Source organism: Juglans regia, chromosome 1 (assembly GCF_001411555.2).
Source record: "Juglans regia cultivar Chandler chromosome 1, Walnut 2.0, whole genome shotgun sequence".
In the NCBI taxonomy this organism is placed as follows: Eukaryota; Viridiplantae; Streptophyta; class Magnoliopsida; order Fagales; family Juglandaceae; genus Juglans; species Juglans regia.
In genome coordinates this window covers 9,785,281-9,795,967 of record NC_049901.1, presented here as the reverse complement: position 1 = coordinate 9,795,967, position 10,687 = coordinate 9,785,281, and positions in this window count along the sequence as shown.

Sequence of the window (10,687 nt, the reverse complement as noted above, 5' to 3'; positions counted from 1 at the left end):
TTACATATTTCACAACTGTAAATATCATTTCTCTTTAATTTATACCTCTATTTGCAAAAAATAAGCACAAAGGTACGACTACTGTAGTACAAGGTCATTGGTACTCATCCAGATTATTACGTAGACATTAATATTAGCATTTCATCCAAGTATGTGAAAAATTAAGGAGAGTGCTTAATTGGGAAGCAGCCAAGGGTCATGCATTTGGAGAGCCTATGTTCTCAAAGAGATTCCTGACAAATATAATGTACCTCATTCCCTATTTAAAGTTTAAGTCTCCTCTCTTATGCGAATGGGAGGTTGAGGTGGAGTGGTGGGATCTACTAGATTCTAACAGAATTTGAGTGGAGCGTGGGGGTGTTGATAGAGAGTGAGTGGGGTACGGTGGTGTACGGTGAGGAAGTCCTTCAGGGGGGGTTTCTGTCGCCAAGCAAAAAGAGAAAAAAAGAAAAAAAATCCAAAAAATGGTGATAAAAAGATAGAGGAAATACAAGAGAAATGGGATAGGCTGCATTTAATGGAGGATGAAGAAGCTGCAACAGACTTTGATGAAGGTGTGGGAGAAGAGATTTCTTACAAAAGAAAGTGTAGTCTGGTGGAAAAAGTGTGCACGGATAGAAGTATAAGCAAGGAGGTGATGGAGAACACGATGAAGAAAGTCTGGAAAATAAGCAAACCTGCAAAGTTTCTTAAAGTAAATACGAATGTATTTACAATCACCTTTGCTAATCCAGCTGATAAACAACGTGTGGAGTGGAAGACCATGGCTATTTGATTTTCATATGTTTGTTCTAAAACCTTTTGATGAAGATACGCCACCACAGAAGCTGAGATTTGAGTGGGAGCGCTTTTGGATTCAGCTGCATAATATGCCACTGTCTTGCGTGAATGAGGACAGAGGAATACATATAGGTAACACAATGGGCAAGGTGGAAGAGATGGATGTGAGGGAGGATGGAAGTGGCTGGGGAAGATTCTTAAGGGTTCTAATCTCTACAGATTCATCTAAACCTCTAGCCAGAGGCAGAACTGTTAACGTGAAGGGGGATAAGCTCTGGATCCCTATAAGGTATGAAAAGTTGCCCACATTTTGCTTTTCTTGTGAATGTTTAATTCATGGTAAGGAAGGTTGTGAAAGGAAGAGAGAATGGGCTAATCAATATGGGGTCTGGTTAAGAGCAGAATTGAAAATAGGAGTAAAAAAAAAGAAAGATGGGGAACCAATTTATTCAAAAAAGAGCAATAAGGGAGGGAGGAGATGGTTTATACAAGATGAGGGAGAAGAAGCTTCTAATAGCAGGATGGGAAAAGAGGTATTTAGTAAAAAAAATATATTCTGGGTAGGAAATGAGGTTTAGGGAGGCTGAGTCTGATGGAACAAAGAGAATGGGATTTGAGAAGAAGGGGAAACTGAATGAGGTGGAGAAGGAGGAATTGGTGACTAACAAGCAAACATAAGGGGTAAGGGAAATTATTACTGAGGTGGAGGGAGAGGAAGTAGAGGAGGTAGTAGAGAAGGCTTTAGAGAATGAAGGAATAAGGAATGAAGAAGAAATCATTACTAAGTTGGATGAGCTTATTAAGGAGTTTATTACCAAGAGGGCTCCACTGAAGGCTGAGTGGAAGAGAAGGGCTAGAGAAAAAGGGAAGAAAACAGTTAGCATTGGTGAATGTTACATTAAAAGAAAAAAAAGAATGAGAATGAGGAGGGGAAAGAAAAAAAGAGACTAAAAGGAAAGAAGATTAGTAGAAACTCTGATGGTGAGGAATACAATCGAAAAGAAAACAGGGTAGAGGCTATTAATCAGCCCCACCTTTCTAGATGAAAACTTTAAGTTGGAATTACCGAGGGGTTGGGAACCATCGAACAGTTCAAGACCTTTGCCTTATGGTGAAGGAAAATGACCCAGATTTAATTTTTTTTATGGAAACCAAGTTGAATACTGAGAAGTGTGTGAGAATGAAGAAGAGGCTTAACTGTGAGAGATGTTTTGTGGTGGAGCCTATCGAAAAGAAGGGTGGATTAGCTCTTTGCTGGAATAGTAGAGTGAAGGTTGAGTTTCTAAACTATACTCAGAGGCACATTAGTGCCTATATTTCATATGAGAATGGAGATGATAAGTGGTGGATGACAAGATTTTATGGTTAGACTGAAATTAGTAGAAGGGAGGAAGCTTGGAATCTGTTAAAGTCCTTCAAGCCAAGTGTTAATCAAAGGTGGTGTGTTTTAGGGGACTTTAATGAGGTTACTTCTAATGATGAAAAAATGGGAGGTAAGCCAAGATCAAAGAGATAAATGGAAGGCTTTAGAGTAGCTTTAGAATAAGGTAATTTGTTTGATCTCGGGTGCAGAGGGAACAAATTTACATGTACCAACAAGCATGAAGATAAACTTTCACTAAAGAAATGCTAGATAGTGTAGTGGCTAATCCAAATTGAGCACAAAGATTCAATAATTATTGGGTGGAAGTGCTAATTGGGAGAAGTTCAAACCACGGGCCAATCTTATTGACAATGAAAAAGAGAGGAGAAAAGGCATGGAGAAGGAAGAAAATTTTTAGATATGAAGCAAGCTGGGCAAAAGAGAAAAGCTATGTGGATGTTATAAAAAGGGCTTGGCAAGACATGCAAAGGGAAATTCATACTTAAAAATTTCAGTTTAAACTGGACAGATGTAGAGGTGCCCTTTCGAGGTGGAGTAATCTAATTAATTCAGATAGACTCCAAGGAATAAAAGAGAAAACTAAGTTGCTAAAAAAGCTTCAAGATGAAGAGAACAGATACAATTCTAAAGAAATCAAAAGAGTGTAGAAAGAGTTGGGGGCAATGCTTGAGAAGGAGGACCTTAAATGGAAGCAAAGAACAAAAAGGAATTGGTATGCAATGGGGGACAAAAACACTAAATTCTTTCATGCTTGTGCATCTCAAAGAAGAAGGAAAAATGTGGTTAAACAGGTTATGGATGAACAAAAAAATCTGTTTACTAATCAAGAAGAAATTAAAGGGGCTTTCAACAATTACTTTGAGAAATTGTTTCCCTCGACAAGACCAAGCTTAAAAGATATTAAAGGCTGTGTGCAACAGGTGGAGACTCGAGTCACAAGTGAAATGAATGAGAGATTGACCAAGCCTTTCTGCAGATTGGAAATTGATGAAGCTGTCAAACATATGGGGCCTTTAAAGTCACCTGGTCCATATGGTTTTGGTGTTTGTTTCTACCAAAATCATTGGGATACAATAGGTGAGGAAGTGTGCACTGCAGTGTTGGACTTCCTTAATGGTAACTCTTTGCTTTCTCAGGTTAATTTTACTTACATAGCTTTAATTCCCAAAACCAATAATCCTTTGAGTGTTACTGAGTTTAGGCATATTAGCCTTTGTAATGTAATTTACAAAGTTGTCTCTAAAGTGCTTGTAAATAGGCTAAAAGGTGTACTGTCAAACATCATATCCCCCAATCAAAGTGTCTTCTTCCCAATGAGGATAATCACTGATAATATTATGGTTGCTTATGAGGTCCTACATACAATGAAGGTGAGAAAGAAAGGCAAGGAGGGAAGCATGGCCATCAAGCTTGATATGTCAAAGGTATATGACAGAATTGAGTGGTATTATTTGGAAGCTATCATGAAGAAGCTAGGTTTTTGCAATGAGTGGACAAATATGATTATGAAATGTGTCACTTCTGTCACATACTCAGTGTTGGTTAATGGTGAACCAGGGGCAAAAATTTAGGCAAAAATTTATCCATCGAGGGGATTAAGGCAAGGGGATCCTCTTTCCCCTTACCTCTTTATCATGTCTGCAGAAGGCCTTAGTGCAATGCTCAACAAGGCTGATTCGCAAGGGGAAACAAAAGGGATTTCAGTTGTGAGGAGGGGCTAAGAATCAATCATCTATTATTTGCAGATGATTGTGTTCTATTTGGAAGGGCTAGTGTGGAGGAATGGAGAAAACTGAAAGGGATTCTTAGCAAATATGAATAAGCTTCTGGTCAGTTCTTAAACAAGGAAAAGACAGCTATGTTTTTCAGTTCAAATACTAACTCAGAAAACATAAGAAAAATACTAAGGGAATGAGAGGATCTGGTGAAGGGAAATTATGAGAGATACTTGGGACTTACCCCTATGGTGGGTAAATCTAAGTATAACACTTTTAGGTGTTTAAAAGAAAGAGTTTGGCTAAAGATTAAAAATTGGAAGAATTCTTTTCTCTCTAGTGCTGGGAAAGAAATTATGATAAAGACTGTTTTACAAGCTGTTCCATCCTACACAATGAGTGTTTTTAAATTTCCAAAGAAGCTTTGCAAAGAGCTTAATGGTATGCTAGCTAAGTTTTGGTGTGGTAACCAATAAAGAGAAAGTTGTATCCAATGGAGGAGCTGGAAAAAACTAGGGCTATCAAAAGGCAATGGAGGATTGGGATTTAGAGACTTGGAGATGTTCAACTCAGCTTTGTTGGCAAAACAAAGCTGAAGGATTTTGCAGAACCCATCTTCCTTAACTGCTTAGATCTATAAGGAAAAGTATTTCAGAAATACCTCATTGATGGAGGAAAAATTGGGCCATACACCTTCATTGATATGGAGAAGTGTGTGGAGTTCATTGGGGCTGCTTAAAGAGAGATAAGGTGAAGAGTGGGAAATGACAGCAAGATCAAAATTTGGGGCAAAAAATGGTTATCTATTCCATCTTCCTTTTGTGTACATTCTCCAATGGCTATACTGGATGATAATGCTAAGGTTAGTGAGCTCATGGTTGAAAATATAAAGGAGTGGAACGAGGTCCTAATTAAAACTATTTTTATAAAAGAGGAAGCTGATCAAATATGTTGCATTCCTTTAAGCAGAAGGGATATTGAGGACAAGTTGATATGAGGCCCTTCAAATAAAGGCTTGTACAAGCTTGGGAAATGAGATGAGAATTTTGAGTTTTAGATGAAAGTTTAAAATATTATTTTTTAATATTAATATTGTTTTGTAATTTGAAAAAGTTGAATTGATATTTTAAAAAATTGAATTGTTTATTATATTTTCTGTAGAAATTTGAAAAAATTGTAATAAAGAGATAAGATGAGAATTTTGTGTGTTGTCTTTACTTTAAACCTGCTGACAGTGCTTATTTTTTGGAACAAGAAAGAACAAAGGTTGTACAATGGGAATCCTCAGGAGGAGCAGTTTCAGACAGCAAATGGAAACATTTATGGAGTTTGAATTTACCTGGAAAGTTGAAAATGTTTATGTGGAAGCCAAGTAATGAGTTGCTAGCTACAAGGAGGAACTTATTTCTAAGGGAAGTAATTGAAGAACCAAAGTGTCATATTTGTCTTCAAGAGGATGAATCTGTGATGCACGTTTTATGGCATTGTCCTGCTGCAAATGATGTTTAGACTATGCATTTAAAAACTCTGCAGAAATGGAGTATAGCAAAAGAAGACTTATTGAGTTTGTGGGAGAAGATGTCACATAAGCTTTTAAAGTCTAAGATGGAAGAGATGGTGGCTATTATGAGAAGCTTGTGGATCAGAAGAAATATGTACATCTTTGAAAAGAAATTCTTCAGTCCAAGCAATGTTATCAGATCAGCTAAGGAAGGCTTGTGTGAATTTAAACTAGCTTAGCCTTCATCAAAGGGACAGGAAGGAACTACCAGAGTTGTAGGTGGTGAGAAACAATGGAAATCACTTGAGCAGAGCTATGTTAAAGCCAATTGGGATGTTGTCTTGGATGCAAAAACTAAGAAGATGGGAATATGTGTAATTATCATAAATGAAGAGGGAGGGGTCATAGCTGCTTGCAATGATCAGAGACCAAATGTTGATCTACCAGCTATAGCAGAGTGTTATGCTTTGAGAAAAGCATTGGATTTATTCATGGACCTCAACTTTGACAAAGTAATATTTGAAAGTGATGCCCAGGTCATTATTAATGCAGTGAATGAAGCAAATGCAAGGTTTTCTTATTTTGGTAGTATCATCGAGGAGCTGAAGATGATCCTTCAAGACTGACATGGTTGGAAGGTTCAATATTCTCATAGAAACACAAATGTAGTAGCACACAATCTAGCAAAGGCTGCTTTACAAACAAAGGAGGAGATGATGTGGATTGAAGAGGCACCAATTTTTGTATTAGCTAGTTTACAGAAAGACAAAAATTGTATTGAGTTTATAGATATATGAATGAATGAGGAATGTTTTCAAAACAAAAAAAAAAAAAAAAACCAAAAAAAAGGAGAGTGATAGTTCGCAGGTTTTCTTTTCTGTAACCATTTGAAACGTTTGCTATAATTTGTGCTTGTTCTGAAAGACTTTGTGCATTTATAATTTAGTAAACGAAAAAATCTATATACCACACTAACATCTTACTTTCATCTTATTATGTAAAATGTGGTATATTTATTACAATTAAATATTTTTTATTGGATGAATATTCTTTATCATCTAATAGTGATAAATATATCACATATTACATAGTAAAATGAAAGTGGGATGAGAATGTAATATATACCATTACTCTTTAGAAACTTCTTGGAGGATTGATCATCATCTAGATATGTATTTTCGGCAACAATATTTATGTCACGCTTATTATATTTGATAAAATGTTTTTCAAATAATGCAATTTAAGGACCCAAAGTCGTATTGGACAATTTTACCCCGCCTTTTCCATTTAATAAAGTGTTGTACTTTATTTGAGTTATTTTTATTTTTAAATTAATGTAAAAGCATCTATATCACTTAAATAGTAAGATTTAATTTATAAAATTTAAATATTAAAATTTATTTTTTAAATTAAATTTACAATTTATTTTAGGAGGATTTCAGAAACTTCGATAACAATATGACTACCCAGCACACTTGAAACCTCTCTAGTCAAATGATTAAGGTTCTCAATTCACACGAAACTATTACATACGGGGAAAAAACCTATTAAAAAATGTACATAACAATATTGTTAAGGGTTAAAAACCTAAAATTAATATGCATATAAATTATAACCAAATAAAGGCTAAAATCAATTTGTCAACACAAACAAATTAAATCTGAAAAAAAAAAAGAGAAGAAAATCAAACGATTACAAATACAACCACAAAAGTAAGAGGTCAAACTCCAAAATATATAAAAACAATTATAATATAACGTGTTTACCAACTACTTGGCTTAAAAATTACAATTAAATAAATATAAACCAATAATATAATACATGATTTAACCCAATAAAGCAAGTTTATTGATAAAGATTAAAATTTTATATTATATTATATTAATTTTATAATATGTATAATATATAACATATAATTTATATATATAATATAAAAAAATTAATATACATATATTTCAGTTTGATCTGCTCCCATTCGATTTTCATAAAATTTAGAATTGAATCGATTTTTAATTGACTTCAATTTTTAAGAATTGAAACCGATCGAACTGGTATTGATCCGAATCGAACCGGTTCAATCCAATTCATGGTCGATTTACAAGTTTTTTTTTTTTTTCTTCTTCTTTCAACCCTACTCAATATATACCACGTTGGGCTTGAATAAATTTGATCGGGTATATATGTCTTATTAAGCATACCTTCTTGTCGGTGTAATATATTCTTACAAGAACTAGTCAATAATCGTTTTACAATGATATAAGAGTCGAGATTTTAATAATTAGGAGAATATTATTAAATATAGGAAATAAATACATATGCTCAATCTTAACTCAAAAATGGGCCTTCATGACCAGCATATCAAAACGAGTACATTTAACAAATTATATTTAGAATTAATTGACATGAATAACAATATTGTTGTTAAGTGAATATACAGATCAAACCTATACTGCAGAGAAAGGTGCAAATGAGTATGCATTATAAAAAAACTATAAACAATAAACATAAGAAATAATTCCAAGATTTACCAAATTTATAATTAATTTGAAAATGCTATAAAATATAAGTGAGAAACTAGGCCATGCACACGAATCATCTAGTTAGTAAGATACTTTAAAAAAAAAAAAAAAATACAGTACTCCAATTTTATTGAATGTTCTCACTTGTGACGGAGGAAAACCATGATTACAACCAAACACCTGGGGGATACAAATAATAAAAGGCCAAAATCCAAGCATCAAAAATCTAAAACACCCAACCAAAATACAAAATACTAATGAATTTCAGGTAAACACAAAACCAAATCTAGACAAAGGAGAGAACGGACCCAAAACAAAAACAAATAAAAATCTGCAAGAAAAAGGCATATGCAATTAAGAGTAACAAAGCAAATAAACCAAAAGCATCTTATTAGGAAGAACACTACGAGATATGCAAGTAAAGAATACCAATTATGTCTATACGAAGAAGATCTCTTAACTTTCTGGACAACGTATCATTATCATTAGACCAATTTGAATTTAAACCATCAGCTCCCCACTTGGCAAGAAAATCTGCCAAAACATTTCTTTCATGAAAAATATGACTAACTCTATCCAACTAAAATTTCCAAGACATAAAAAATTAAACTTAATAGTCTCCATAAAATGGACATCCAAGAGAGAGATGACCAAACCATCACATGCATATTGGATCTATATATAGAGACGTGCTCGTGAAAGGGGAAAACAACTCATGAGAATACCAAGTACTGTGTTGTATGTACATATATCCCAAAATAACCTCAATTAAGTACTTTATAAATTTAAATAACTTAAATTAACTCTTATTCTTATTATGAAATCATCACTTATCTTAAAAGTTTAAATTAAAAACCTTACGTATGAACTAGACTCTCATCTCAATGAGTAGATCTAATATGTGAAATATTTAATTAAATGAAGTAGAGTGGAGAGTCATAATTCGAATTCAAGACTTTTACTCTAATGTTATTTGAAATTATTATTTATCTAAAAAGTTTTAAAATTAAAAAATATAAATTTAATTATTTATATTATATTCTTTTTAACCCTTATCTCCAAAGACTTTTAGTGACTTATATGCTAGACTTTTTTTCGCCTTTGTTTATCAGCATTTTGGGGACCAGCTAGTTGTTTCTATGGTTTATATGTATGGGCAGAACCATTATCTGAGTATTTATCGCTATGTTTATATATTTGTTAAGAAAAAGGCTACTTTGCCTCCCCATTTTGCCCACTCAATTTGACCGCTGGTCAAAAATTTTTTAAATTTAAATAAAAAATATTATAAAATTAAAATATTATTAAAATATAATTTTATAACATTATTTTTATTTATAAATTTTAAAAAAATAAATTAATTTTTATTTTGGATAGTGCGAATCAATACTTCAGCTGAAGATTTCAACCAACAAGTGTAAATACACTTTTTTATTTTTTTTCTTCTTTTTCTTTAATCATTTTTTTTATATATTTTTAAACATTTTAAAAAAATACCAATTTATTAATATTTCATTTCTTAATCATTAAGTAAAAATAAAATAAAAAGTCAATCGGTCACTTTTATCGATCACTTTTATAGGCTCAACTAACATTTTCATTTTATTTTTTGTTTAAAAGTTTAAGATAGTTATAATGATTAGTTTGAAAAAATTATAAAGATTAGTTTAAAAATTTTGTATTTAAATTATGTCTGAAAATGAGATAGAATGAAATGAGATGATATGAAATTAGAATTTTAGATTAAGATCTATTTCTAAACAAGCCCTAAGGTCCCATTTGAAACTTAAACTGAATTGATATTATCCCAGTTTAATTTAATTTTAAATTAAATTTAATATCTAAATATAAATGATTAAACATATTTTAATTCAAAATTTTTTTTAATATGTGAGGCCCACGTCCTTTTTCCCACTGGTCATTGATCATTTGGGACAGACCTCTAAAACGGATGATTCCTAGCCTCTGCATGCACCTATGATCATGCTTGGTTTTTACTCTACATACTAGGCATAAAAGTACGTGTGAACCCAAAAAAAGAAAAAAAAAAAGAAAGAAAAGATATTTTGTACATATTTATAGCCGACAATCAATCTCACAAAGAGTAATGATAAGTTCCGAATGCACATACCTTTCATAAGATAAGAGTGAGCCCCACCAAAAACTTTGAATTCTTCGTACTTTTTTCCGTAGAAGTTATTTATTTATTTTTTATAAAATCGATCGTATATTTTGAATTTGTATATATGATTATTTTTTCACAAATGGTAACACTTCTAACCGTACGTTTATGTTCTTTTTAAAGAAAGAAATGTATATATGTGCATTCAAGCTGGTAATACGTACACATTAACACATGCATGCAGTGGCTGGCTTGCTAGATAGCTTAATTCGAAATCCAAATATCATATATGCAGATAAGGTCGAAAATCCTAATTAGTTACAGCTTCTAAATTATTGGTTTGGTGGCCGACATCTTCACCAGGGGAAGGAGGAGTCGACTGGTCGATTCAAATAAAAAAAAGCTCTCCTTATCTATCCGATTTGTAAAATCTGGGAGATGTTTTGTCGTCTCATCGAGTTATTTTATAGTATGAAAAAAATAAAAAGATTCGTTTTTAGAGTAAGTGTCAAAATCATGTATTTAGCACGTACCAAAAAAATCAGGGAAAAGAGTGTCAAAGTCATGTGGCTTTGCCTCTATTACAAAACCGCGTTCTCATGGAAAGTGTCAAATTCTGTACGTCTGCATAAAAAAGCTTGTTCCAAAAGCTTGCAACTTGATCGA